General features: G+C 37.5%; 1 protein-coding gene across 3 annotated transcripts in view; it reads left to right on the top strand.

Moving 5' to 3' along the window:
- LOC145943463 (lachesin) overlaps positions 1–27,464 on the top strand; it is a 227,146-nt gene that overhangs the window by 87,416 nt on the left and 112,266 nt on the right. Inside the window, exon 1 of one of the 3 annotated variants that reach the window (XM_083050990.1) lies at positions 484–1,005. The exons of the other annotated variants lie outside the window; for them this stretch is intronic. The gene's annotated coding sequence lies outside the window, so the exon portion shown is untranslated. Of the gene's footprint in view, positions 1–483; positions 1,006–27,464 lie in introns of those variants that run through there. 3 annotated transcript variants of the gene reach the window in all.

The raw sequence follows: 27,464 nt of genomic DNA, 5'->3' as shown, positions 1-27,464 counted from the left end.
GCGTTCATGGAAATAGTTTTTAAGTAATTAAATTAAGAAAAGAATCTTACAACACATTTCAACTAATGAGGAATGGAAACCCTTATCGATGACACATTTTCAATTGAAAGCAAAGATTTATGTCGCGCGAATTAACAATCAGAAAAGATCATCTGAATATTAAATATACCAAACATCAGAGTGTATGAAGGCGAAATAGCGATACTTGTACAATATCGTTAGCACCCCCCGGGTCCAACTTGATCGCCGGCTCTCTCGCCGGCGAGCACGACGACGAGTCTCTCTCCTTGGCGTCGTGGTCGACTTAAGACGACGCCGTCGAGGTCCATCGGGGATCAAACCCCTGGTACCTTCACTAGGTGGGGATTCGGTGTTCCACGTGGAGGCGGAGCGACGTCGCGCGTCGGGATGCCGAACCGACGAGGGGGTGTCCAACCCCCGAGATGCCTGGTGGGGAGCAGTGGCGAACGCAGTCCCCGACGGATCACCGAGACGGTGTAACGCGTTCCGCCGTCTCCGCTCGATACTCAAACGAGTCCCTCGCCACGTGACCGCGCCATCAAAACCGCGCATCGAGTCGAAAACATTTGGAGTCTCCTCGACGATCAGAGAGAGATTCAGGTGGAGATCTTTCGCTCTTAAGACTTTTTCATTAAAAAAAGAAAAAAATAATTTTTTTCTTCGGTTCCGATATTTGGAATCTTACGAAGAGACACGCGATAGACTATGACAAGACAGGGCGAAAGGACTATTAAATGAAGTCAGAATTAATCACGATATGCTGAAGTGTATACTGAAGAGTATATTTCATAATTAGCGTTTGCGCGGTCGCTTCGCGGTGAGACACGTGATTCCCGCGGGGTCATATACCCCAAGACTATCGTGAATGGTGCTGAAAGGTGGTGAACGTGTTTCCTAAAGCCATTAAGGGCGGTTCGTGATGTTTAGCTGCTACGGGAGATTTTAGGTGTACGGATTATCGAGGATAGTCTACATCCTGATAAGGTAAGCTCTTCGTCGCTTTCTTACGATCACTGAATTTCATTCATACTTGCTAAAGTTTCTTTAATTCGTTGTTGTTCGTCGATCTGAAAAATTATTGCCAAATCAATTGAGGATATTTGGGAATTATGCAATTTCTTTTTTGTTAACGAGAAGACAATGCCATAATTTATATATATTGCTTAATCTCTTTATAAAATATTTTTAAATTAATACTTATTTTATTGCTACTTGTTACTCGTATGTATATCGATTAAAATTTTTTAACAAAAGTGAAATATATAATATTTACTCAATCTCTCTCTTTCTCTTATTATTAAACTAGATATTTTTAAGTTTCAACATTAAAAATATTGGATAAAGTTTATATCAAGATTCTGAGTTAATAAAATAAATTTTAAAATAATTCAAAAATACATTCTTATCTTATTCTTACATGCAGCTTAAGTAATAAAAATTTATTATTTAAGACTCACATGTCAGTTTCAATCTGTTTGTTTAAAATAGAATTTAAGTTGATTACTCAATTTTGTTTTTATTCAGCTATAAAATAAAACCCAATTATTCCGTAAAAATCTGGAAAATAAAAATTCATATCTGGAGCATACTATATAAAGACTATATAAAGGTGTTATTACTATTATCAATCTGCATTCTAAACTCTCTTCTTAGTTATACATAGTTATACATTAAGTCAGGGGCATTTTTATCTAATAGAAGCGAGAAGGTTCAGCACTTTTCACATCGTTAATATTACGCGTACGTAAATTCCTGTAAACGTGGACAATAAAGAGATAGATTTTCCGCGATCCTGTATTATTAAATAAAGCATTCGTAGATACGTAGGATGCATATCCGATCCAGAATTACGAATTCAACTGTGGAATTAATTCTTCACAAAGTTTGTGACAACGCGACGAGGCAGATTGACGCGATGCCATCTCAAAGCGATCCGAAAACAATTATCCGCTGCGTTTTTTAAAACGAAAGCTGCCGCACGAGTTTTCCTTCTTTTTCTTCTCGCAGCGCTTTTATGTTCGCGATATTCGTGGCCCGCGGCGAGAGATCGTAAAATGTGACTGTTTCCCAGATGTACCTGTCTCTCCGTCTCGCCAAGCTTCATTCTTTCCCCTGAAAGCGACGGAAATAACAGCGGTTTGCGCAATATCGTTTACTCCTATTTTCCACTTTTCTGTGCCACGCTCATAGAAATTGCAGTTAGATTCATCGGAAAATAGATTCACATTCTATGATAGAACTATCGGAAACTTGAATCGCGCTTCTTATTAATCCCATTCTTTCGCGTATCGACGATTTAATATCTGCTAAATATTATTCGCAAAATGTCTATAAATGTAATCTTGTGAGAGAAAAAGAGAATTCAACATAGTTTTATAAAAATAATAAAAGTTATACCAAGTACATAAATTTTAGTTAAGAAAAATTGTTTATAATGTGTGACTGAAAATAACAAAATTTTTAACAAAGTAATAATTTTGCACGAAAGATTAATATAATATACTTATAAATTGTGTGTGTAAAAAGTGTGTGTGTGTGTGTGTGTGTGTAATATATTATAATTTATATATTTAAATTAATTGACAATTAAAGTTGCAGTAGATTAGGAAAAGTATATATAATGAGGAATAAATCTTTCAGTTATCAGGGGTTAATGTATATTGTTTTATTTATCGATATTACGTCAATTAATTAAACTTCAATTATCCTTCATAATAAATTCATAATAAAATCAACAGATACATAAATTATCTATAATAAAGCATTTTGCAAACATTTCATATTTTGAAAGAAGCAGAGAGAGAGAGAGAGAGAGAGAGAGAGAGAGAGAGAGAGAGAGAGAGAGAGAGAGAGAGAGAGAGAAAAGAAAAGAAATTATACTTTTAAAACAATTTAGAATAAGATTGGAGATATAAAGAAAAACTTGACACAAGTTCGAATTACATGCAGCGAGTTTAATTACTTTTAAATATAAGTGCAGTATATCTTTGGGGATTCCTTTCCTAATAGTTTCCCACGACGCAACACGCGAAATAGGTAGAGGAAGATAATCGTTTGAACTGTCCTATACCGCAGGTTTCGCATTTCCCAATAATTATAGGATGATCCGTTTGCCAAGCCATTTTTCATTTCAGATATTAATTCGTTGTTTTTTCTATCGGAAAGTACGTTTTCTTTTTGATTGATTTCATTGACCGACATTGATCGAACCAATGGAATACTACATTGAATTTTTAATAGTAAACACGCCTGCTTTTCTCCCAAGCGAGATAACAATAACGAGCATAATTCCTTCTGGTTATGAATTTTTTTCAAAAAATCTAATTTGCATATGTCTATCAACGTTTTATGCAAAGAGCTTTATTTTTTATGATTACACATATTTTAGTTATTACGTCAGCGTTTTAACTGCACAAAAAGTATGCTCTAAAATAACATTATGAGTAACGTAAAATTTAGCTACATATGAACAGTTGAAACAAAATCTGCATATAATTTTGTCCATCATACGTATCTCTAAAAGATGCATCCTTTCAATAAATGCGTAATGTACATATCTAATTTAATAAATACGTACTTGAATGAAAATTAGCAAAAGTTATCTTACTAGAACTTTCGCATTTCAACGGAGCTTATCATTATCCCGTTGTACGGTGCAAAATTATCATCCGAGTTAAAACTTTATCCCGGGCGATGCGCGAACAATAAGTCACACGGTTTTCGCCATTTAATCCAGATTATTAAGAACACTAATCAGCTACGTCGCAAGTAGTCCAAGACAGAGTTTGCGCGGGCCGCGAAGAAACGCGGTTCACAGAAGAGAGATACGCCCGATTGCGTAAATCTCTCGTCCCGCGGCCTCTCTCTAAAGCGGAACGAAATTAGCATTGATTAACTTAAAGTACTTAAGAGAGAGAGCGCCCGCGCGCGCGCGCGCGCCCTTATATGGGAAACTTCATAGTTAGATTAACTCGTGCGGCAAAGTAAGTTACAGTACATGACGCATCCATTTTCCCTGCAAGCTTTTTTCCTCTCTTATCTCGCTCCTCTCATCTTCGCGGTTTAAGCGCGACTCGCCAGCCAGTCACGCCGCCGTCGCCTAGCGTCAGCCGCGCGCTTTATAAGATTTATGCGGAAATGATATTACACGAGAGAGAGAGAGAGAGAGAATGAGAGTGTGTTACACGAGACTAAAGGGGAACTGCGCTTGTCGAGCGTTTAATAGCCGGGGCGATAGGCATTTGCGCGCGTACATAATTTATAAGCGTATTAATTCATACACTCTTGTTCTCTCACTATTTCTGGACCACACTCTTAATTTTATATTTATACCTTATTATAATTGCTCTATTTGTGTATGATTTTTTTTTATATATGATACTCCGATTATCTCGTTATTATATCCTGGATTTCTCGACAACTTTAGAGCGCAAAATTAACGTATTGTATTTTCTTGATTAACGTTTATTCGCATTCTTGAGATCAATTTCACGACAGAAGACGAATCGACATAAAGTGTCATCTTTTGATATAACTATTTCTATAAACTGAAGCCAATTCTCGTTTTTAGCTTTCCAATATTTATGAAAGCCGGTATCGTAGAATCTATATTTTATGAATCGTCCAACATTTTTACGGTGGAAGATTTTTCTTTTGATCAAAACATTCAGTATGCTATTTTTGGTTTAGGATCGGGAAAACGTATTCCATTGGGATTGTATTGCCGGTTCAATCTTTGTACCGTAAATATAGATTAGTTTAACCGAGATGTGCATCGATCGCCCGTAGCTGAGCTAATAGGTTTTCAGCCAGAGGGAAGGTGCACTAGTCTCTGCTAGAGTCCGCTTAATTAACCGCGCCAGCTATTTTCTTCTCTATCTGTTCATTTCTTCCGATGGCGATATAATCGAGGATACGAGAGACATCGCATCTTGTATCTGAAGATCGAACGAATCAATAGAAACGGATGATATATCCGAACGGTGGTTCGGATATATCGATGTATTGTATAAATCTCTGAAATATATCTAGCATCTCTCTCGTATATTGTTTCATAAAGTGTTATGCACTCTTGGCGATATTCTAACTTATATAGAAAACAAATAGAAAAGTAGACTTATAATTTCTCATGAATAAAAATTAAACGTTTCACGATAAATTTAAAAATGATTCTCACACACAGTCAATATTAAGAGGCATATTATATATTTTAAATTTTTTGAAGTGTACTTTTTTTCAAAAAATAAAGAGCTGCCGAGTTTTAGATTCTACGAATGTATTCGTTAATTAACCCGAAGCGATAATTTTAATTAGTAAAATCAGATTTTTCACAGAATATGTACATATATTAGAATTTGCGAAACGTATTCAAATATAAAATATCCAATTTCCTTTTCAATCGTTTCATACATTTTACAGATTTGTTTCAATCAATTTTCACGTGGTTTTATATTTTTATAAATTTATTAGCTTTTATCGTAATATTTATTTTTATCAACGCACGTGATAACAATTTTAATTTGTGCTCTAACTTACAAGTTGGGATATTACCGTTTCATTAACGGGGCGCAATTGATTCATTCGCGTAAAATGTAAATTTAATCGTGTTATTTCTCTCTCTTGGCATTCCATTAAAACAAAAATATATAACAAATATGGCGCAGAGAGCGTTAAAAATTCCAAACGCGTCGCAGAAATGTAGCGATGTAAAGTATATACATGTATAGATCTTTAGGAAGATTCGACGGTTCCGCTATTTATGAACACACGAACCGCTGGCTCGTTCTTCCGAAATGACGGATTTGTGACTCTCGGTATTACTCGGTATTACTTGAGTTCGCCTCGCATTCGAGTATGGTTTAACTTCCTACTCATGTGGGTCATGTAAGAGTGCCGAATAGGAAGTACCGAATATCGATACATGTATACGCACACGTATGTGTATGTGTGTGTGTTTGTGAGTGAGTGATATATGTGCTCTTATATTTAAGAGCGCTACTCTAACCGAGGGAGTGGAATGCGACTATCGGTCGGGAAAAAGAAGGAACGAAGGGAGGAGAGAGACGGAAAAGGCAAGAGAAAGAGAGACAGGGAAAAGCAGCCGAGAGCGAATCGTTTTAAACTACCATCCACTTCACATTCCCGATTTCAGTTAGAGATTTGTTTATTTCCTTTTTGGGCTCTTCCGTGGACTTCCGTGCATTATACTGGTGGCTCGTGCGCCACCAGAATGCAGCGCAACGAGAAGAGAAAGTAGAGGGAAGAGAAAAGAGAATTGCGGGGGTGGACTATCGGTGAACTATCGGCGAGTATCTTACTGACTTCACTCCTTTCTCTTATTTGCTTTTTTTCCGCCCATTAAGAATCTTGACAATCGATTCCGCATTTTCTCCTTCATCGCGATTTATACGATTTTTCCGAAATGCCAATTGCTTTCGCCGGAGGGACGAATTATTTCGAGCTCTTTTTTTTCGTCTGTACAAACAAAAAAAAACATCAACTCGAAGATATATATATATAATCTAGTATTGTGCAAAATGGAGTGGAAAATTAGCTCGCTAAAGATAAAAAAAATCATATTATCAAAAAACAGATTTGAGAAATTCAATTGTTCAATTTTCTCGAAGTTGAAGATTAATACTGTTATCGTGATTCGATTCCATTTTATATTTTGCATTCAAGCGATAAGTATATAAATAGACTCCTGGTACCACGTACTTAAATTTGGAGTAAAGATAAAGAATGATGAAGAATGCTTTCGCGGCGATGACATAGTCGCGACTTTCACGTGCAATTAACGTTTTAACGTCCCCTATACAATAGATAACGTTTCTATACAATAGATACGGTGGTGTTTTATATTACGAAAACGGTTTAATAAACGCGGCATTGTTTAGCCCACGGTATAACGAGCTGCTGAAAAATTTCGATTATTTTCAACGCCGGGGCGTTGTCGTGGCATTGTGATAAAAACCGCAATTATCGATATATCGCGCGACGCTCGCCGTGTCGTCGCGTCGTGTTGCATGTAAAAATTGGACGCATCAGCCATTGAAGGCGAAGGGCGTTAAAATGATTTATGCTCTCTTCTCTCGGTTCATATTGTTGCTTCTAGCACGTTCGCGCGCACATGTAGCCATGGATATCCGAAATTTATTAGCTTGACAACCGCAGCAGCTCACTCTTCAGCAACAAAGAGGATATCGTTTACCTGCTGTAAATTTGCGACGATTACGTTACAACGTGGTCCGCGTTCAGGTGGATCGTATCTCACTAGAGTATAATTTTTTGCACGCCACGCTATAAATCTCGTAAACTCGAAGTTCAATCACACGAGGGAACGCAATGTCGTTTTCTTTCTGACGTTCTTTTTTTTAATACTTCTTTTAAGCAATTTTACATTTTTTAAATATCTTTTCTAGAACTCTTTTAAAAATTCACAGTGTCTGATGACATTGAGTCTTCTATTAAATGTTAACTTTTATATAGATGCACACCGCCATTTAACATTCGCGAGGAATGTCTTTTACATAAATAATTTCGTATAAATTACAAACGAGTCAATCATAAATAATTTAATTCGAGTTTTACGGAAAGCTTCGTCTTTTGAAATATAAATGCATCCTATCAAAAACTTATCCGAATCTAAATTTTTACGCTCACTAATTTCATAGATCATTAAATCGCATACGAATAAGAAGCGCATAGACTTTTTTCGGGGTTTATAGGATAACTCCGAAAATACACGACCCGATCTCGCTGAAGATAGCAAGTCCGTGCATAATACAATACCTGCGATCTGTAATGTCCTACGCGACGCCCTACTGCCGTAACAGAAGAAGAACAAAGGGGTGAGAGCAGAGGGGAGGAGGGTGGAAGAACCGCGCGCAGAGGGCAAAGAGCAAAATCGTTTAGCACGCGATCTTCTCGTAATTCTGCACGCCAGCGATCCGAGCACGCTTCTTCTTCGTCCCTGTCCGACGTGTTACACGTGTTACACGCCGCTGCCACGCGAACGGAGGTGCACTCCTCTTCTCTACGGCCTTCAGCGCCGGGCATCGCACGCGTCGCACGCGAAGCCTAATTGATCAGTGGATCGTTAACACGCGCTCGTTCTCTCTCTCCCTCTCTTTCTCTCTTACATACACACAATACATGCACACGTATACTCTCTCTCTTTCTATCTCGTCTCAAATGGATTGATTATAGCGAGAGCGCGGTCGATGTAGAAGCGCAGCTACGACTCGAGCGAGCGTCGCGAATTCCCAACCCAGAGTTTTCAGTCACAGGTCGTTACGTTGGTTGGAGGCTGCTGCATTTTACATAGGATGTAACCCACGTTTTTTTTACCCATATTTCAAAAACGCAACATTTTTGACAAACTCATAATATTAATTTGTAGAGAGAATTTTTGCAACAATCTAATTTTTTTATCTCGTAATTTATTTTAACATATTTTAAAGGACGTGCTTAAAAAATATAATTTAAAAGGGTTCTAATCAAGTTTTGATTCATTTATCGTATACTCTTGCATAATTCTTTTCGACCATCTCGATGTTTTGCCATATATGAATTCATCGTAATTCGACATTGCATGTGGCTATTAAATTGTCTTATAAAAACAATATTTTAAAATTAATAAAAATTCTAATGTTTTTATGTTGCTTTTTTATTTCGATTTCCGCAATATTTGCATTTGTGTGAGTTAATAATTTGACTAATTGTAAGAATGTGGATCGGCGGATAGCATCTGTGTGTGAGTCGAGAGAGAAATATATAAATTTTATCAAATTTAATTTTGCACCTCGTTCTATATACATTATACCTTTATATCGTGCAGTCGATCGGGTAAACTTTCGCACGTGTAAACACTTGCTTAGAATAATGACGCCTTTTTTGAAGTTGGCACACCAATTTATTTACGCGACGAGCGATCCCGCGAAATTAAATCGCTCGCGCGTTCGCTGTACCGTGATACAATCGGATCCAAGCGACATCCCGCCACGATATCGGTGCAGCTACTGTTGTCATTCGGATGTAATTTACTCGTGTGACCGAGCTCGAAAGTTACGGCGGTGCATGCGTTGACGTTGTCGTCGTATATTGCGTTAGCGTTCAATCTTTGTTCTTTTCGGCGTCGATATGAAAAAATTGCGTTGATTACAATCGTTGTCTCACATTTTGACAATAAACTTATTATATAGACGATTTAGAACCTGAATATCTGGCATGTTAACGATAAAGATCTTCTATTGAAATATTATAGAAAAATAAGAAATATTTCGCGCTCTTTTATATCGATTTTAATATCGGTATTATAGTTTTATTACATTGTGTTTTTAAATGGTCTCTTTATGATTAACAAAAAAAATCACAGTAGAGATTCAATCGAAATCTCTGATGTACTATCATCAGGAAACGCAGAGAGAAATCAAAACTATTATGTTAACGTCACAGACAATTGTTATTCTATCACCCTCGAAATAGAATTGAGACAGATAATGCGAATCTGGCAACAAGAATCCGTGTCAGTCTCGATTTCTTTTTGTCTTGGCTTCACATTTTCCTTTCCGATATCCAATTTTGCGGCAACCGCCCTCGGCGATGAAGCCAAGGCACTCTCTCCCACGACGGCTTCCCGAATTAACTCCGGACATTACAGCGAGAATTTCCCGGCTCGATCTAAGCAACTGGTTTCCAAGGAGGAAAATATGCTCATCGCGATGTTACAGTGTTTCGTTTTATGAAGTGCGTTTTATAACGGATATTTATGGAGGAAATAATAACTTTACTGAAATAATAACTTTAATAACTGAAAATAAAGTTATTTATATGTTTTAGATTCCCAATATTTTATTACGTTTAATTACTACAGTTTTTAATGACGATAATGCAATTATTTTCATTGATTTCAAGATTTATGTTAGAAAAAAAAATTATAACTTGTAATAAAAAAATTCAATAAAATTAGTAATATACTAATAACTATCTGTATGCATATGTATATTACTCATTTATATAAATGATACAAATATCAAAAAGTATATCGCGCGACGGCGTGTCGAACTGCATGTTTAATACGTTAGATTTGCGTGTCGGCAACGACCGATAATAAATTCGAGGTACTGAAGACAAGACACGCAAATCCGCATGATAAATGATAAGGATCGTCCTCTTTTTAAGAGCTGAGTATATTAGGTGCCGACAAAAATAAATAATAATTAAATTATATTAGAGCAAAAGTGAATGAAGTATAATTTATTATTAATTTATAATAGCAAAATTATGCGCAAAAAGAAAGAGAATCATAGAAAAGAATATTTAAAAAAAGATATCTCCTTTAATATCTCTTCTCCCTGTGCTCTTTGTTTAATCGGGACGTTTAGCTACGATAAACGAATATACTTTGCGTTCCACGCAAAACATGTTATCGTTGCCGGAAATTCATCTAAAATGCGACACCGCGAATCTTATAAGAAACTTATTACCATACCGTCGATAATACGCCGCATAATATTGTGTACACACACAGTCGCGAAGTCGTTCATCAGACATCGCGCCTGATGATAAATGGACGCTTAATCCGTGATAAATGACAACAGAAAAAAAAAATTGAAAACCCGTCCGATCATACGACCGGATTTAAATTCGCGATTCGACAGATTTAAATTTATTATGAGACAGTACTCTTCGCACGGCAGAACAAAAACGTCACGTCGCGTCGACTTGGCGCCGCAAAATTGCTTCGCGAATAAATATTGTATGAATTTGTGCGACGTAACGAAATTTCGAAAAATTGTTTGCCCGGTTTTACGGTCGACATTTCGCGCGAGATTACACCGCAAGAGAGAAGATCGTTTTTATTCTACAAAGTTTTGGTTCGATTTGCGCGCAGAATGTATTGCATCTATCGATAATATGCATGACATTTCATTGCATTGTTTTCTCATTTACATGAAAATTCATTGCGCACATAGGCTAAATTAAGTGTTTTTGAAAAAAAATTACGCAAGAAACATTAGATATATTGTGCGCCAAAAACACCGTGCTATAATTTTTCATTTATTATGACATTAATTTAAAACTGTTATTTATTTAAAACATCAAGTGGCAAAATTCTGTTAAAAAATTTTCCTGTTTCCGCAAGTAATGTATATTGTTTTATTAACACAACATAATATATAATAGTTATCCATTTACACAATTTAATAAATTTTAATACAAAGGCACAAAAAAGAACGTTTAATATATTGATATATATTAACATTGTTGAAATTTTCATATTTTGCTACTCATATTTTATTCGTCATTCCATTAGTATCATAAATTAATTAAAAAATATTGACTCTTGTTAAAACATTGGGATTATTATATTTCAATAATAATAATTCTAAATAACAAAATGATTAACATATATCGATGTATAACAATGCGAAAAAAAATAAGGATATTCAGATTCCAATTTAAATAACAGAAATGTCAAAACAAGTATGCAAGAAAATTATAGGAAACGTCGCGAAAAAAAAAAAGATAAATGCAGAATAATATCCGGAATGAAGAACAATGACGATAAAAAAAATTGGAATAAAAGCACCGTCTCGATCGAGAGGTCAGTCGTCAGGAATTACCTTCGTTTGCCGCTGCAGCATGCGGCAAACCTCCTATCCGGCATAGCGCGAGTTGCAGTGTTATCCCCTTTTCCTCTCTTCTTCATCATCCTTCCCCACAACGTCCCTGCTGCGCCTCCCTCGCGTTAATGTATATTTATGTATTAAACAGGCATTATTTATACGGCCGATGAATATGCATTGTTTGGTGGCAGTAGCGAGGTGTCGAGTGCAGACCCGTCGCTATCACTGCCTCATCAATCACGTACAGTCCCACCGGCCCACCCTGTGCCATCTCCCTCCCTTCCCCTTCACGATATCGTTCCTCGCTCTCATCATCCCTCTCGCGGACCCGCAGAGGAGACTCGCCGTGTCATCCCTCTGGAGCTCTCTCCATGTGTTCTCCCTTTCTCTCTCTCTCTCTCTCTCTCTCGTTCCCTGCTTTTCCGCACACAGCTCCACTCTTTCGCGTTGTCTCTCCCCCGCCAACATCGCCGGCCGCAATTGACACTAATTTACGTAATTTTTTCGGGACGTCCACATGTCACCGCGTTACGGCGCACCCTCGACCAAGCGCGTGCTCGATGTGTGCGCGCGGGATACTAGGGGGATGCGGTTCGCGGACGCGAGGTCGAGCGAACGCGGGAACCAGGGGGTAGGGAAACGAGGGAGAAATATCGAGTCACCGAGCCTCGGTGAATGGTTATCCGCGGCCATCCCCCGTGCGGCGATATTCGGAACGTTAATCGAACGAATCAATCGGGAACGAGTTCGCCGCCGAAACCGAGTTTCGGACACGTGCCATGTTTTTCGCGGGCGCGAAAGTGCCCTTTTTCGGAAGATCCTTGGAAATTTCGCCGTACAATTGCGTTTCGAAAAGTATTAATATTTTGGAATGGTATAAGATTAGAAAATAAAATTACTTAAATAGAATTATTTTATTGAAGGATTGTCTCGGGATAGATATTTTACAGTTCTATATTTTCGTTATTCCTGTCTAATAATATTATGTTATAAAACGGTATGTGTGTGTGTGTGTGAAAATCAATGTTGCGTGAATTTGTATATTGAGCAAAAATTATTTAAGAAAAAATTCTTGTGTGCAACGTCGTAAAAATACTTTACGATAATCTTATCTCATTTCCTTCGTTCTTGCCATCCTGAATAGAAAGTCTATGATCTAGGAACAGTCGAGTTGGCGATGCGCAACTCTTGCCGTCCTTACACGCATGGATCAAAGGGACTCGTGTAACCGTCTGTGCACTTTACGGTGGCACGTTGCGGTTGGCCCCAAGCGTTACCGCTAAATCATGCTAGATATTATTACAGCGGAGTCATATCTCCGACGTCGCTTCACGTACACAGAAGAGATAATGGTAACACGAGTAGCGGATCTTGTGAAACTAATTTAAAGAAATTAAATCTCGCGGTGTACAGTGTCCAAATATTATTGCAAGAGTAATAGACAAATTGAGAACGGTCATTCTCAAAATAATTTGCTTCGGCAAAAATATTGTGTACGAAATTGGTACAAAAATTAATTTTCCAAATGTCTTTCACGATAATAAAACAAATACTGTACGAGAAGAAGTGCATATTTAAATTTTTAAACATAGAGATGAGATAAATTTTATGTACATGTGTATATGTATATATAGATTATAAATTAATCTAGAAAATCTTTACCTTTGAATGAAATAATAAATGATAAATAAGGATTGATGAAAACTCAATACTGAAACAATCTGAAACTATTCTTTTTAGTTTACCCTAATATTTATTAGTGAGGACAAGGATAATCGCGCATTAGAGCGATTTAAAATCGAGCTATACCATTCGATGAAACTCTCCGACGATTCGCACGAGAGAATATCCGCTAAAATTCTTTTTATTTCCGGATATTCTCCTTCGCCGACTCGAATTAGGTTCCCTCGTACGACCTTTATTGCCCGTTCTTCTGGTAAGCATCACCTAATATCCTAGTCAGGACTCGCACTCGAGCAGCTCACTCGATCCTGTAACGATCTTGCGAATTCCTCTGATGTCGCTTTCCAAATTCTCAACATTTCCGCGATGAAAGTTTGATTTCCGTCGTGGGCTTCCATTTGTTCGCCATGGAATCCCCTTTATGTCTCGCCATATAATTTTACGAATTTGCACGGAACATGCGACTCGACATGTAGACACGTAATATGAACATATTTGAGGATGTTGACTCTCTCAATTGTTAAGTTTATATATAGATATATAGCGTGACACTATACACGATATAATCGCTAAAGTTAGATTATTTTTGAGAAATAAATATGTAAATAATATAGGTATATATAATAACTCTGAGCGAATTCAACAAATCGAAAAGCAAAGAAAATGTAATATTATATTTTATAATTATTTTCCAATCATTTTTCGACTTTTTTATCAAATTTAAGCTTTTCATTAACATAATTTTATTAATTCAAAAGATCGTCAGTTGTAATTCTTATGCAAATTTAAATGCAATGAAAATAGAGCGATATAATATATTTCAATACAATACATTTAATTATATATATATAAAACATTAAATTTTTTGGCTCGTCCAGAGATATGAAGCAAAAGAATCAGTCTATAAAGAAGATTGAATATATTTTGTATATGCGTGAATTCGTAGTTTTAACAAAGGCACTGTTGAGTGAGGCAACTAGCCGTTTCCGTTTAAATAAAAAGTATTTGACATTGCGGCGTTTGCAGCAGCAGACATTTACTTTGAAATACGCGGCCGCTTGCGGCGCATTCTTTTCTTTATACAACATCGTAACCGGCCCCATTGCGGTCCCTTTCCACGGTACGGTATTGTGCGTCTCACTTGGCAAAAAAAAAAATAATAATAATAAAAATTAAAAAAAAATGAAAATTATGATCAACTGTACACAAACTCGGTTGAAAAGTGTGTCGGCCGCGTCCGATTAAACTGCGAATCGTGTGGAATCATGAAGAATTAACTGTTCGCACTTCCTACGCGAATAGATTATGCTTTACAAAATACCGAAAAATATACTGGAAAAAGTTTCAACGGGTCGCAACTTTTTCATTTGCAATTTTTGTGTATCACGTTGGTCGCTGTCTGTTCGCTGGGTGGCAATTGTTTTTTTTTTTTTTTTACGCGAAACTTTTGTAAAATAATTTATCGCGAACAGCTATAGTGTCATGTATCGCATAAATGTAGCATGTGCAAGTAGTAAAAATGTTTCATTGAGAAATTAAATAGAGTATTTTTATTTCGATAGAAAGTTTTATCTTTTTATATAAGATATAATTAAAATATTTTCACATACTAATAGTTGCTAATATAATTAATTGTTATAGTTATATTATAATTTATCATTAGAGATAAGCAAGAGAACTAGGGTGAACACTTGAACTGAAAGTTGAGTCATGGTTGCACATTCTACTGATGAATTGCAGTGAAAGTGGTGAGTTGAAGGAACTAGAGAAATGTAGCACGGTAGTTTCGCGTATCTTCCGCAGCTACTTAAAAGTTCCGTGACGAGATGCACTTTCTCACGGATCTAGCCACTGACTTAATCCCTTCTGCGGGGGCAAGGAGTGCACCTTCGAGGAAAAAGTCGTTTTACAGCGGAAGTACGCGCTACTATACTACAGCAATAAAGCAGTCGTTATGTTTCTCTCGTTTTATTCAACTATGTATGTATTTACGTAAATGTATATAAACTTCAGCTCTAATAGCTTTTGCTATTAGAAGCAACCAGTGACTACACAGAGTTGTAATCTTTATTATTTCACGTAAAACCAGATTATGCGATTCTTCATTTTCACAGTAGATGTTTGAGTGTATGATTTATTTGTACACAATTTGACTTGCAAATTTCTTCGCGCGTTTCTCTTTAAATGATATGACAATGATGCATTGAACATAATAATTTTGCCAATATACTAATGAAAGCTGAACTGATGCGCGAGAAGGGTAGCGTTTAACCCTCGTAAAATCCTTAGGCATGTACGATGAATGAGCGAGGGTGTTTCATTGGACTCGCACGATTGGTTCCGTATATAGTGTAAATAAAGGATGGTTCGCGTAAACCGAATCGTTAACAATCACTCACTGTCCGTTACGACTCAAGCAACTTGTCTGCCAATTTGTCGGTCCGCTTTGGAAAAGTGAACCGAAGGCATTGTTTGAGAGTGTACAAAATACATTGTAATCCAAAACGATTTTAATCCGATGGTTTTGATATGCATCACTTACAATTAGAGAGAAAATTGAGATATTAAAATTTCTTTCCAACCATTTATTATTTATCTGTACATTTTTTATCGCTCCAAAAATAAGATTTTTTATTACTGCATTGTATCAATGAATTTTTGAAGCACTGTCATATTTCTACATATAACCATGTTATTTTCGGATCAAAGCATACATGCCATTTATCCTCAACGATGAAAAAAACGTGTCTGATAAAATCGTAAATATTTTTCGAATTGAATCAAATTCTCTATAAAAAAAAGCACGCAACACACAATATTGTTTCTTCCTACAAAATATATAATTAAATTAAATTAAAAAATAATATTAAAAAATGGTAGAAAAAAATATGTTAGATATATATTAAGAGAAAATCCGATCGTCAGCACGTCATCATAATAAATTTCAATTTCCCTCCCCCCCCTCTCTCTCTCGCAAAAATGGACGACCGGCTTACTTTCGCGGTATTGCCTAATATTCATTGCCAGGATGAAACAATTCGCGAAATCCAATTCGCTTTATGAAACACAGGGGTATCTCGTAACCGCGCGCAAAATATGCCGCGGAGAAGAAAGCGGTTCCTTTCGGTATTTCTATCTTCCTATTACTTTCTCGGCCGCCTCTCCGTTGTTGTTTCTTTCGGCGGTATTCCCTTATTGCCTTCTCTCCCCCGCGCGCGCGTCTCCCCGTTCCTTGTAACTTTCCTTAAACTCATCACGTCCGCGCCCTCCTAGCCACGCTCCCTTTGTTTCTTTTCCGTCGATGCGGTCCATCCGTCCGTCCCGACGTCACCGTTTCACCTTTTCTCCCGGCTGTTGCCCGGCGTTTCTTCCGCACGTTCCGGCAAATGGCCCTGCTCCATCCTTACCTCCTCCTTCTCCCCCGCGTCTTGGCTCTCCTTCCTCTAATTCTTCAGGATCTCGCCTCGTCCTCGAGATGTTTTTCCTTCCGCCGTGGCCACAGCTTGTGCCTGCCTTCGGGTTACACTTCGGGGGTTGCCGGGACGTCTCTCCGCAGTAAACACCGGCCGCTGCAGTTTCGCATTCGGTTGAATACAACGAACCCGCGGGACGAACCCGCGGGACGACCCCCGGCGAACGCTTTCGACCGCATTTCCCATTTTCCACGCGGCTGCCGGGAGATCGGAAAAGAGGATCGCTACCAATCACTCACTGTCCACTACAACTCAAGCTGCCAGATCGCGCGAGTGTCGGTTGCCCGCTGGATCGATTTGGCGTTTCTTCGGCGGTCGATGCTAATTTGTTCGTTCCTCCTGTGCTATTTGTTCCCGGCAATCGACATTTGCGGAAGAGATATCGGTTACCAGTTCGTATCTCCCGGAACAACGAGATATTATTTCGTGATAGGACCACTTGGACCATAAACGACGTGAAGATATTAGAAAGTACAAGTAGTGTACAGAAAAAATGATGATTTTTGTAAAGGAAAAAGTAGCATTTCTCATCTTTTCTTATAATTTATCTTTAAATTTATAAATACACAGCTTGTAGATGGATAAATTATAAAAATAGAAAATTAATATACAATTAATATGATTGTGAATTTATTTTTGCAAGAGAGAGAAAGAGAGGGAGAGAGAGTGGAAAAGAAAGAGGATTTAATTTCATAAGTTCCTTATTTAATTTTTATAAAAGCTGTGCGTTTTATAGTGACATCGTCTCTTTTGCGAGATGCATTTCATATAAATGTCTCATAACCGTTGCTTCTACATGATTTTTGAAAAATGCACGGAATTTACCCTCGCTTAAAATATTTGGCGCGGCGCGATCATAAAACTTTGCGATATAGCAACGAACGGAGAAGGGTGTTTTATTTGACCACTTTAGCTTCCCCGTGCATAGCGAACGCGAAGGGGATGGGATCGAAGCCCATCACTCACTGTCTACAATAATCCAAGCAGGACGCGCACATCAGTTATCATTGGCTGTTTCTTTGGCAGCAGACGCAAATTTGAGCAATATTGTAATAGATATCTAAATTATCAGACAGTACTTTAAGATGTCGAAATGTTACATTAAATTTCATTCAAAGAAATTTATTTGATAACAAAGATTATATTTTTTAAAAGTAATTGTTAAAGAAGAAGAAGAAAAAGAGTGCTTTCTTTAAAATGTTATATAAAATAATAGAAAAATATATACATTTGATACTTTCTAAAGCGAAACGGAGCTAAATGATCACTTTTTTGCTATCTATAACTTTAGTTCACCGTATGATATTTCTAGCCAAATAGTCCAAATAACCAAAGACGCAAATAAACGGAAAACTAGAAACCTGATCGAGTCAGTGAATTTCTGATATATCGAACGTTTCAACATTTGCTCGTGTCAACAGAAAGAGGATCGGCCTCAAACCGAAGTCTCTCGCTTCGAGTTCACTTTGTTGTTTCTCTACTCGCACTAGTATTCTTTCTCGTAGTCGGTCAAGACAAGGATATCGCACTATTTTCTCTAATTCGACAGTTATCACGAAATTCTCTCTCTCCGAAACGAGAGACCGGTCCCTAAATGAGCGCAGTTTACGCCGTGGAAATGGCATAAAGTCATCAAACGAAGGTACATTCAATTATCCTGAACTCTGCAGTGGTAGCAGTGGTAGCAATGCAATCTCGAAGTATGAAGATTAAACGCGCGCGCGCGCACGCGACAGCAGGAGCAGTAACAACATAACAACAACAACAACAAGAACGGCGATGCGCGGCGATGCAACATTCGCAACCGGGATTCGGCTTTTATTGTCGGAGATAACAATGGAGAAGCCATGCAGATGCCCGCCGCTCATAAAGCGCATCTCTCTCTCTCCCTTTCTCTCTCTCTATTTCCCGTTTTCCCGCGTGTGTCGCTCCACTTCCCGTCGAGGTGTTCGAATTTTTCCTCTTTACGCCCGAGGCCGCGTCCGTCCTTCCTCCCCCTTCCTCCCTTCCCCTTTTCATCCCCGCGCGTCACCCTTTTCCTCTGTTCTCCCTTTTATTGGCACGCCGGAATGTTTGCATTGCGAGACTGGCAGAGTGGCCGGCCGGTTCCGGCACGTATGTCGGTTTCATGAATTTCATTTGTAGCGACAAGACGATGCGTATATATTCGCGCCAGGCACGCCGGCAATTCGGCTGGATTTTTATAGATGAAAAGGGATATTTCTTTTTCGCTGTTTTACTAGTGGAATCGAGCTTTGCGGTTCGCCAACCGGAACACGAGCTTCGAGATAATTGGATGCGGCTTTTACATGCTGGCCTGTTCGATAATGGGCGAATGTTGTTCATATAGTTGAAGAAACACTGTGTGATTTTTGGTATAATGCTAAAATATTACCTTCTCTTCGCATTTTTTTGTAAATTTTGATGTTTAAAATTCTGTTAACTAGACTAGCTTCTTTTGTAGAAACATTCTTTCATAGAAAGTATATTTAAAATTAGAAATACACACTTTTTTTATTAATTATTTTATTATTTATTGCTTGAGAAATGTGTGTATTTTAATCAAATTTATTCATATTGTAAGTTTTATGTATTACATCAAAAGAAATAATTTTGAAAAGAAATAATCTCTCACTAATCGTTGCCAGACATATCGTTTACTTTGACTCCTGACTGTGCGAAGTAAATCTTGGCTTAAGAGTATTATTGATAAGTGAAAAAAATGGACTGTCTATATTATGCGTACGGATAGACGTTAAGGTAAAACATCGTGGTAAAACATTCTAATGAGAAAAGTGTGTATTTAAAATTAATCGAGAATATTAAGATTTATTTGTGTATTTTAATTATAATTTCCTCAATCGATTGCATGCTATAGATAATAATAAATGTAACTGGAATATAATTTACAATCATGACGGTAAAAATACTAACAATAAGTAATATAGTATGAAATGACTTATATGTCAAATAACGTACGAAATCCATAAACTTAAACGTACTATTATAAATTATAATATTATATCACCTTCGTAACAAAGTTATTATAATGTGACAATGATTTAATCATACATTTATATATTTAACATTAGAGATAATTACACTGACTTAGAAGTATTGAAGAAGAGAAAGAGAGAGAAAAAGAGAGAGATATGAATGTTTGAAATTCAGTTCTTCTTTTAAATATTTTTTATCATTATCTGTAGGTAACAATCCTAATTTAATCATATTCAAATTAATAGAAAGAGCGTTTTGATTATTGTGTTCTTGATTTGATGGTTATTCACTTTTCATATCTTTAAACTATTAATTTTTCATTTAGACGCAAATTGATTAAATTGATTGACATCCTTGAAGATTGAAATTCATCCAAATTTAAACTCCGAACTCCTTATTTTTTGCATAAATACAATCTCTTGATTTGTGTACATTATATCTTTAGATTTAGAGAAATTTAGAATTTAAGATCTTTAGATCTTTAAATTTGTACAATCTGAACTTTATCGCAAATTGCTTGATTTTTAAAATCTTTGAATCCTCGAGACTAAGTAAGATGATTTTGCATCTACCGTTCCTCGAAGTCTTCAGATTCTCGAATCTTTAATATTTTTAAATCACTTCGGATAAAGTTTCTTGCGGACGTATAGATGTACCGATCAAAGAACAGACAATGTTGATGCGTTAGATGTTAAACGAGACAGCCGAGAAGGAGAACAGTATTGGCTGAGCAAAGGGATCAAAGTTTACTGAGCTTTGAAGAGATAGCATACAATTACATAGACATCTGCCTCAGTCCAATATATTTTTACTTTTCTTCTCGATGTTTTACCTCAACGTTTATTCATAATACGCGTAATACAGACTGTCCATTTTTTTCACTTATCAATAATACTCTTAAGCATACCGAGATTCATTTCGCACAGTCAGGAGTCGAAGTAAACGATATGTCTGGCAACAGCTAGTGAGCGATTATTTCTTCTCGAGAGTTAATATGATACATAAAACATATAATATAAATAAATTATATTAACATATATACATTCTATTGAAATATACACATTTCTCAAGCAATAAATAATGAAATAATTTTGTTATTCTAGATTAGTTAATCTCTAAAAATCATACATTATATATTTTTCTATATCTGCGATGTAATCATTATAATTTTTGATTTAATTTAAAAGAAATATAAAAAACTATTTTTCGTGTATATTTGGATTCAAGGTAGACACATATTATAATTGATAAAAACTACCGAATCTTGTTTTTTCATTTTTATACAACCATGTTTAGATTAATCCCGCCTCAGCTCTGCAGGTAATCTTTCATGTTAATAAAATTCAGGAATAACGCTTTCATACGGATTTCTGCAAATGTTTTGTCTCTTTTTACACCGTGTTGATTAATATACACAGTAGGAGAGAATTTGGGGATATTTTAAAAGAGCGATAGTGCAAACAGCTTCAATAGTATTCAATGTGTGACTTGTATAAACCAATGTATATCTTAAAATAATAAACTTCGTAAACGGGCATGTGCAACCGATATTGATGGATAAATTCTCGCCCAATAACAGCTGTTATGTTTTGATAGTTTCAAATTTTTTTCCTATTTTTCTAAAATAAACAACGTTCCAAAACGAAAACCGATAAAAAATACTCAACTTTAACATGTATGAAATCATTCCGATAAAATAACGCACAATATCGATATACATATAGTTTAAATATATTCATCGTTCATTTCACATTACTTGCTTTCGCAAATAGGTGCATTATCACGGTCCGGTAGTACGCGAGAAAAAATTATTACAGAAGTTCACAATTAATTAATATGCTGGCTATGAACAAAGGTAACTCAAACTCGATTAATTGTCGGCCAATCGCGCGAGTTAACTAATTAACTGAGCATAGAAAGTTATCGCGCGATATCGCTTGAAAATTCAGATCTCATCGGCATTACCTGGAGCGGGCTGCGCGTTAATTTTCATCTCGTGCCGACTCGTTTTCCCACGGGTTCTTTCGTCCCCTCTCTCTCTCTCTTTCTCGTTCCGATGAAATTTTCACAGTGGTTTCGCGGAATCCTTCCCAGAGTTTGCATGAATGGAGCACGTCGTCGGTCGAAGGGGGTGATTGTAGCGGGACCGTTTGATATATAGTGGCAGTTTTCGCGACATAAACGAAAATCAAAAGTGGGTGGTGCGCTCGTAGGAGTTTTCCCGAGGAAGGGGAGAAGAGCGAAGAAAGGCAAAAGAGAGAGAGAGAGAGAGAGAGAGAGAAAGGGGAAAGATACAGTAGGGTGCTCCACTATAAACCCGATTCTCTGGCTTTCCTTCTGCCTCCCTCTCTTTCGTTTCGCTCTTGCACACACCTTCTCCTCTTTTCGAGTTAAAACTCTCTTCGTTCCCCCCGATCGGCTCTCTCTTTCTCCTCTTTTCACAGCGTCGTCGTACAGCCGCGCGACCCCGTATTACTCGAGCTATGTAAATGAATTTCGTTTAATTATCTGGGAGAGGTCGCGCACCGTGAACGACGGAAACGGGGGGGGTGCGAGGGTTAGCTCCCAAGAGAGGGCGACGTCGCTTTCGCTACACAGTTAAAGACTGCCCCTGAATTCACTGCGACGGCACTTTGCCAGCTTTAGAGAATTTCTTGAGTCCTCTCTCTCTCTTCCTCTCTCTCGCTTTCTCCGCTTTACCTTCTCTTCATCCACCTCCTCTTTTTCCTTTCTTTATCCCTTTCTCTATCTTCGCGCACAAATGCTTCCTACCCTTCTGTCGTAATTCTATTTATTTCTCGTTGTCTCCGGCAGTACCGTGGCGGGGTTATTACACTGGTTTTGTCTTCTAATCGCACCACGACCAATTTCTTACGGAGACGTCAGTTAATTCGTTGTCCTCGGCAAGCACAAGGGTGAATCGCACCGGATGATTTAAAGCGCATCAAATTTGCAACGTCGTGAATAAAGAGAGAGCAATAATGGGCAAAATCGTTAATTGAAATATATAAGACATAGATTTAAAAAAGGAATGTCAAATGTAAAATAAAAATTTATCCTCTTCATGCCATTTTTTTTATTCCGAATATATCTGATAAAAAAAAGAATGTGAAAATCGATCTCTTTACATATTCGAGTTATGCCGCACGAGTTACGCAAAACAACTCTCTAATCCATGCCACCATTTTTTTTGTTTCACTTTTATATCGATTGGAATTGCATTGCATGCTTAACGTTGTTGTTGGCGATTCGACGATATTGTTTTTGCTGTTTGGTATGCATCGGTGAATAACCTTTTGGAGGTAGAAATTTAATGGATAACATCGCGTACCTGACTCGCATATTTTTCTTGCAGCTCTTGCCAAACATTCGATACCAGATATCTCGCTCACGATTTTCCTAACTTTCTATCATACATACAACGGGAAAATTTCTAAAAATGTACTAAAAATGTACACTATCGCTCGTGAGAAAAATCTCTTGCATGAAATAACAACTATTTATAATTTATTTTGTACGCCGTTAATGAAATCAAAAATAAATCAAAGTAACATCTAGTGTTTTATATAAATAAAAAATAATAACGAGAGAGATAGCATTGAAAATAATAAAAAACTAGAAAATAATAAAATAGAATGTAACACCCAATTGGTCTTTGGGCGATCCCGCAATGTGGAATAAGAATATACGGCAAATTAAAGTTAGTACGGAACTATGCGGGTATTGGATCCCAACTACTGCGAAAGTCCCGTTTTTTCACGTCCTTGTCTTCCCCATTGCAGCCCGAATTCCAAAGTCCTCCTGATCGGTCCCAACGGCAGTAGTCGAGGCTCTCCATCGCTACGTTAGTTAAGATTAAGTTAAAGTTGGATGAACTTCGGCCCGAGCCGAGAAACTATGCATAAGCGGTTATATTATCGCCAGATTTTGCGCGCCGTGCAGCAATATAATACGAATTTAAGGAGGATCTTATCACGTCGTCCTCTAACCGTAGCTCATGTTTAATATTAATGTAAGACATTCTGCCGCGGGCGCTTGGACTTCTTCGTATGTGACGAAACAAAAATGTTCGCATCAAAAAACTTATTTCCGTTATCGAATAATTAGAATCACAGTTATATAACATGTTATAGGAGAATAATACACTTTGTAAAAAAATTCTAAATATGTGAAAAGTATTTTGATGAATTAAATCTCAAATTTAATGTATTTTCTTTTTTAATGTACATTGTATATACATCACACACACAAACACAACCTTATCTTTTTATATAAAATATTAAATAGATTATATTAAAAAATTTTTACAAAAGTATTCAACAATCAAAACAATTGCTGCGGCGTTAGTTATCATTTTTATTTTGTCGTGAAAGCGAAATGTCAATCTTCTTCACAGCAGATAAAAAGTAGCGAAAGCAAACGATGCAAGCATGTAGATTCACACGTGTTTTCGACACGATAGAGATTCGATCGAGGAAGAAGAAGAGCCTTCAAGCCCGTTCTACCTCGCGCAGTAATTTTTTTAAATCGAACCCCTGCCCCCGTGTCGGCAGCAGTGTCGGGGCGCTTTCTTGTCTGGCATTCTCGGGCGGAATTCGCAAAAAGTAGCGGCGACGTTGAGAGAGGTGAAAAAGGCCGCATCGATGGCGCATCGCTCGACAGCCTTGTACGTAGATACCCCCCAAAGTACATCCCACCGGAATATATATATACATATATATATATACAATATATATATATATACATATATACACACACACACACGTGTGCTATTCTTCGTCCACGCCCTTCCGCGAGAGAGTGTTTTCCATCCCTCCGCCAGCGACCTGATGCACGCACACACGCGCGCGTTATAAAATGCTCGTTATAGTTCGCCACGTAGGCTTGTGTGCGGGGTGAGGAATTTAATTTAGAACTTGATTTATATTTTAGCGGGTCATAAAATGGGGAAATAATTTGTCCCCCGAACGCGCATGAGATGGCCTTCCCTTCTCTGCGCTACTACTATGCAGGGTTTCGTACGTATCAACCGTCTTTCTCCCCGTCTCCTCCCTTGTCCTCTCCCCCCTGTACGTCTAACCTGCCGCAGCTCGCCTTCTGCCGAAAGGTCGCAAGTCGATGTGCACATACATTATGCTCAAGTGCCGAGTCTTCCTTCCGGGCAATGCACATGGGGATCTTGCTCTTACAAGGACTAACGTTAATCTTGAAAATCTTTTGTGTGCGAGTCTTCATGTTGGTCTTGGAAGATTGATGCGAGAAAGGCGCGATTAGGTGTTTAAAGCTGAGGGAATTTGTTATGCAAATGCAATGATTAAGAAGACGGGTTTAAGGACACAGATACAATAGATGTTTGAAACAATGATTTTTTTAAAATTCCGTATTTGATTAAAATTAAATTATTCATACTCGATATAAAAATTTGAAATACAATTGAAATTTATAATAACCTTTGTGAAACATTATCTGAAAAAATTGCAAGAAACTTTTCTATTTTTGAAACATTTTTTCTTTTATGTTATAAGCATGAATAGGGGATCATGTCTTTTTCGTATTAAAGCCATAATTTTATGTATTTGGCGTCGGAGAGTGTATCAAGAGAGAAGCGGATTAGGTAGTCATTAATCGCGACATCGTAATCAAGGAAGAAGATGGACTTAGCTAAAGTAAGGAAGTAAAATCAGAGATATTTACGCCTCGCAAAGAGGGTGCGATGTAGCGCAAGTATATACATATATATAGGGATGGGCCAGTACGATCTTCCTTCTCTTCTTCCCTACCGTTCTTGATTTCGCCAAGACTGAGGGATTCATTAAGGTTGGATGGAGGTGTTAATATAGTGAACATTGCCGTCGGGAGTCTCGCGCACCACTCTCTCGTAAGATGGGGATACGAGAATCACCGAGAACGAGAGACAGGAACGAAAAGGACGGGCGGAGGAGGGAGTAAAGGGTGAGAAGGTTCTGCAAGGAAGAGCATGAAGCTAACGACAAGGGTGGGACAATCGCGGGGCGCAAGCGAAGCCGTGAGGCTAAATTACGCGGGGGCTTCTCTGCCGAGACGAAACTATTAGCTAGGATTTAGATTCGCTCGCGATTCGACTCGCTATCTTGGCCGCGTATTTTGACGCTGCCGCATATCGCTCCGACAATTCTCGAGGATGGAGAGAACGGTGGTAAGATGTTGCAACTCCCTGAAATGGATCCCGATCCTCCATTGTCAGAGTTAAATGCAACATTTACATTGCTAGAATCTTTACGCTGTCATTTTGTATATCCACAGTTGAAGACAATATTAAATCGGTCGGTTCGTAAGAAAGATATATATTAGTTAATTTTAATATTCATTTATTTCTATAATAGGAGGAATACAATTTTTTTTATGTTAAAAAAAGGAGAATATCCGAACCTTATTCAATTTTGCCTCTGCTTGGAGCATTTTTACAATGTAAAAACCTAATTGAATTTACTTTCCCTATTACGTGAATGACGTAATTACTTTGCTATTCCTGCAATCTATTTGCATAGTACGCAGCTTGGAATTCACGCTTTTGAATTATTGATATAAGCCTGAACTGAGTGTTTTCGTTCAGAGTAATTGGCGGCACGTTTCGCGAATGAAATACATATGTGAAACGTGAAATGCAAAGGGTAATTATTTTGAAAGCTTCAAACCTGCGATTGTATGTACAACTAGGTCGACAAGTTTAGAAAATATTCATATACGTTGCATTTGTAAAATTTCCATGTTATCATGCAGAGTTCTCCTATCTTCTAATTTATCTATCTGCCTGGATATTCGCAATCAAACATTGGATACACTCGACAAGAAGCGCTACAATTTCCTCTTATCGTGTAATCTTCTATAATTAGTTTAATCCTTTAGAGTATTATAAATATATATGATAACTCTATTGGCCGACTCTAAAAAAAACATCATATTTATTTATTATATATGATAAGATATGACCCACATGATTTTCTACGGAATTCCATATTTAATTTTCATATTTATTTTATTCAAACAGCACAAAAAGCAACATTTGACTTGTGATTGCTTTCATCAACCTTGTCTGACGCTTTTGTCTTTTTTTTACTTCCAGCAGAAACCAGCCAATAAATTGAGACTTGTCAATTTACGTTGATGAAATCAACTATCGCTTATGTCTTGCCTATCGATAATACATTCTTTTTTCATTATTCAGATCTTATCGATTCAATATCAATGTGCAAAAAATGGTTTCGATTAATTCTCTCGTGTTATTAAAAAAGTTTGATACCTAACGCGATCGTGAAAGACATTGTCGAATTCCGACAATTCGTTCGCCGTGCAATAAGGGCTGCATTTGCGTAGTTTCGATCCGCATACGGATTCTTTTTTTTTTAGGACGCATTAGTTACCGGCGGGATTCCACTCATGAGGCATTGAACGAGAGCCGGCCGGTTAATGGCGCGCGATCAAAGAACATTGAACGTCGATTCGTCGAGAGGCGCTCGCCGGGAGTGCTCTGAAAATTTCACGTTAGTTAGACGTAAACGAGCCGTTTCCCTCATGCCTCCGATCCAATCTCGCGCTCTTGTTCGATCCGCGAGAGGCAGTTGCTTGAAGGAAAAAAAAGAGGGGCACTCGGCTATTCACACGCCCGTGGAGTTTTTAATCG

Source organism: Prenolepis imparis, unplaced genomic scaffold (assembly GCF_030444845.1).
Source record: "Prenolepis imparis isolate NDT839.2.m4 unplaced genomic scaffold, iyPreImpa1.0 SCAF_1, whole genome shotgun sequence".
NCBI lineage: Eukaryota > Metazoa > Arthropoda > Insecta > Hymenoptera > Formicidae > Prenolepis > Prenolepis imparis.
Note: the sequence above shows the minus strand (reverse complement) of the source record. Positions and strands in the feature narration are given on the sequence as shown.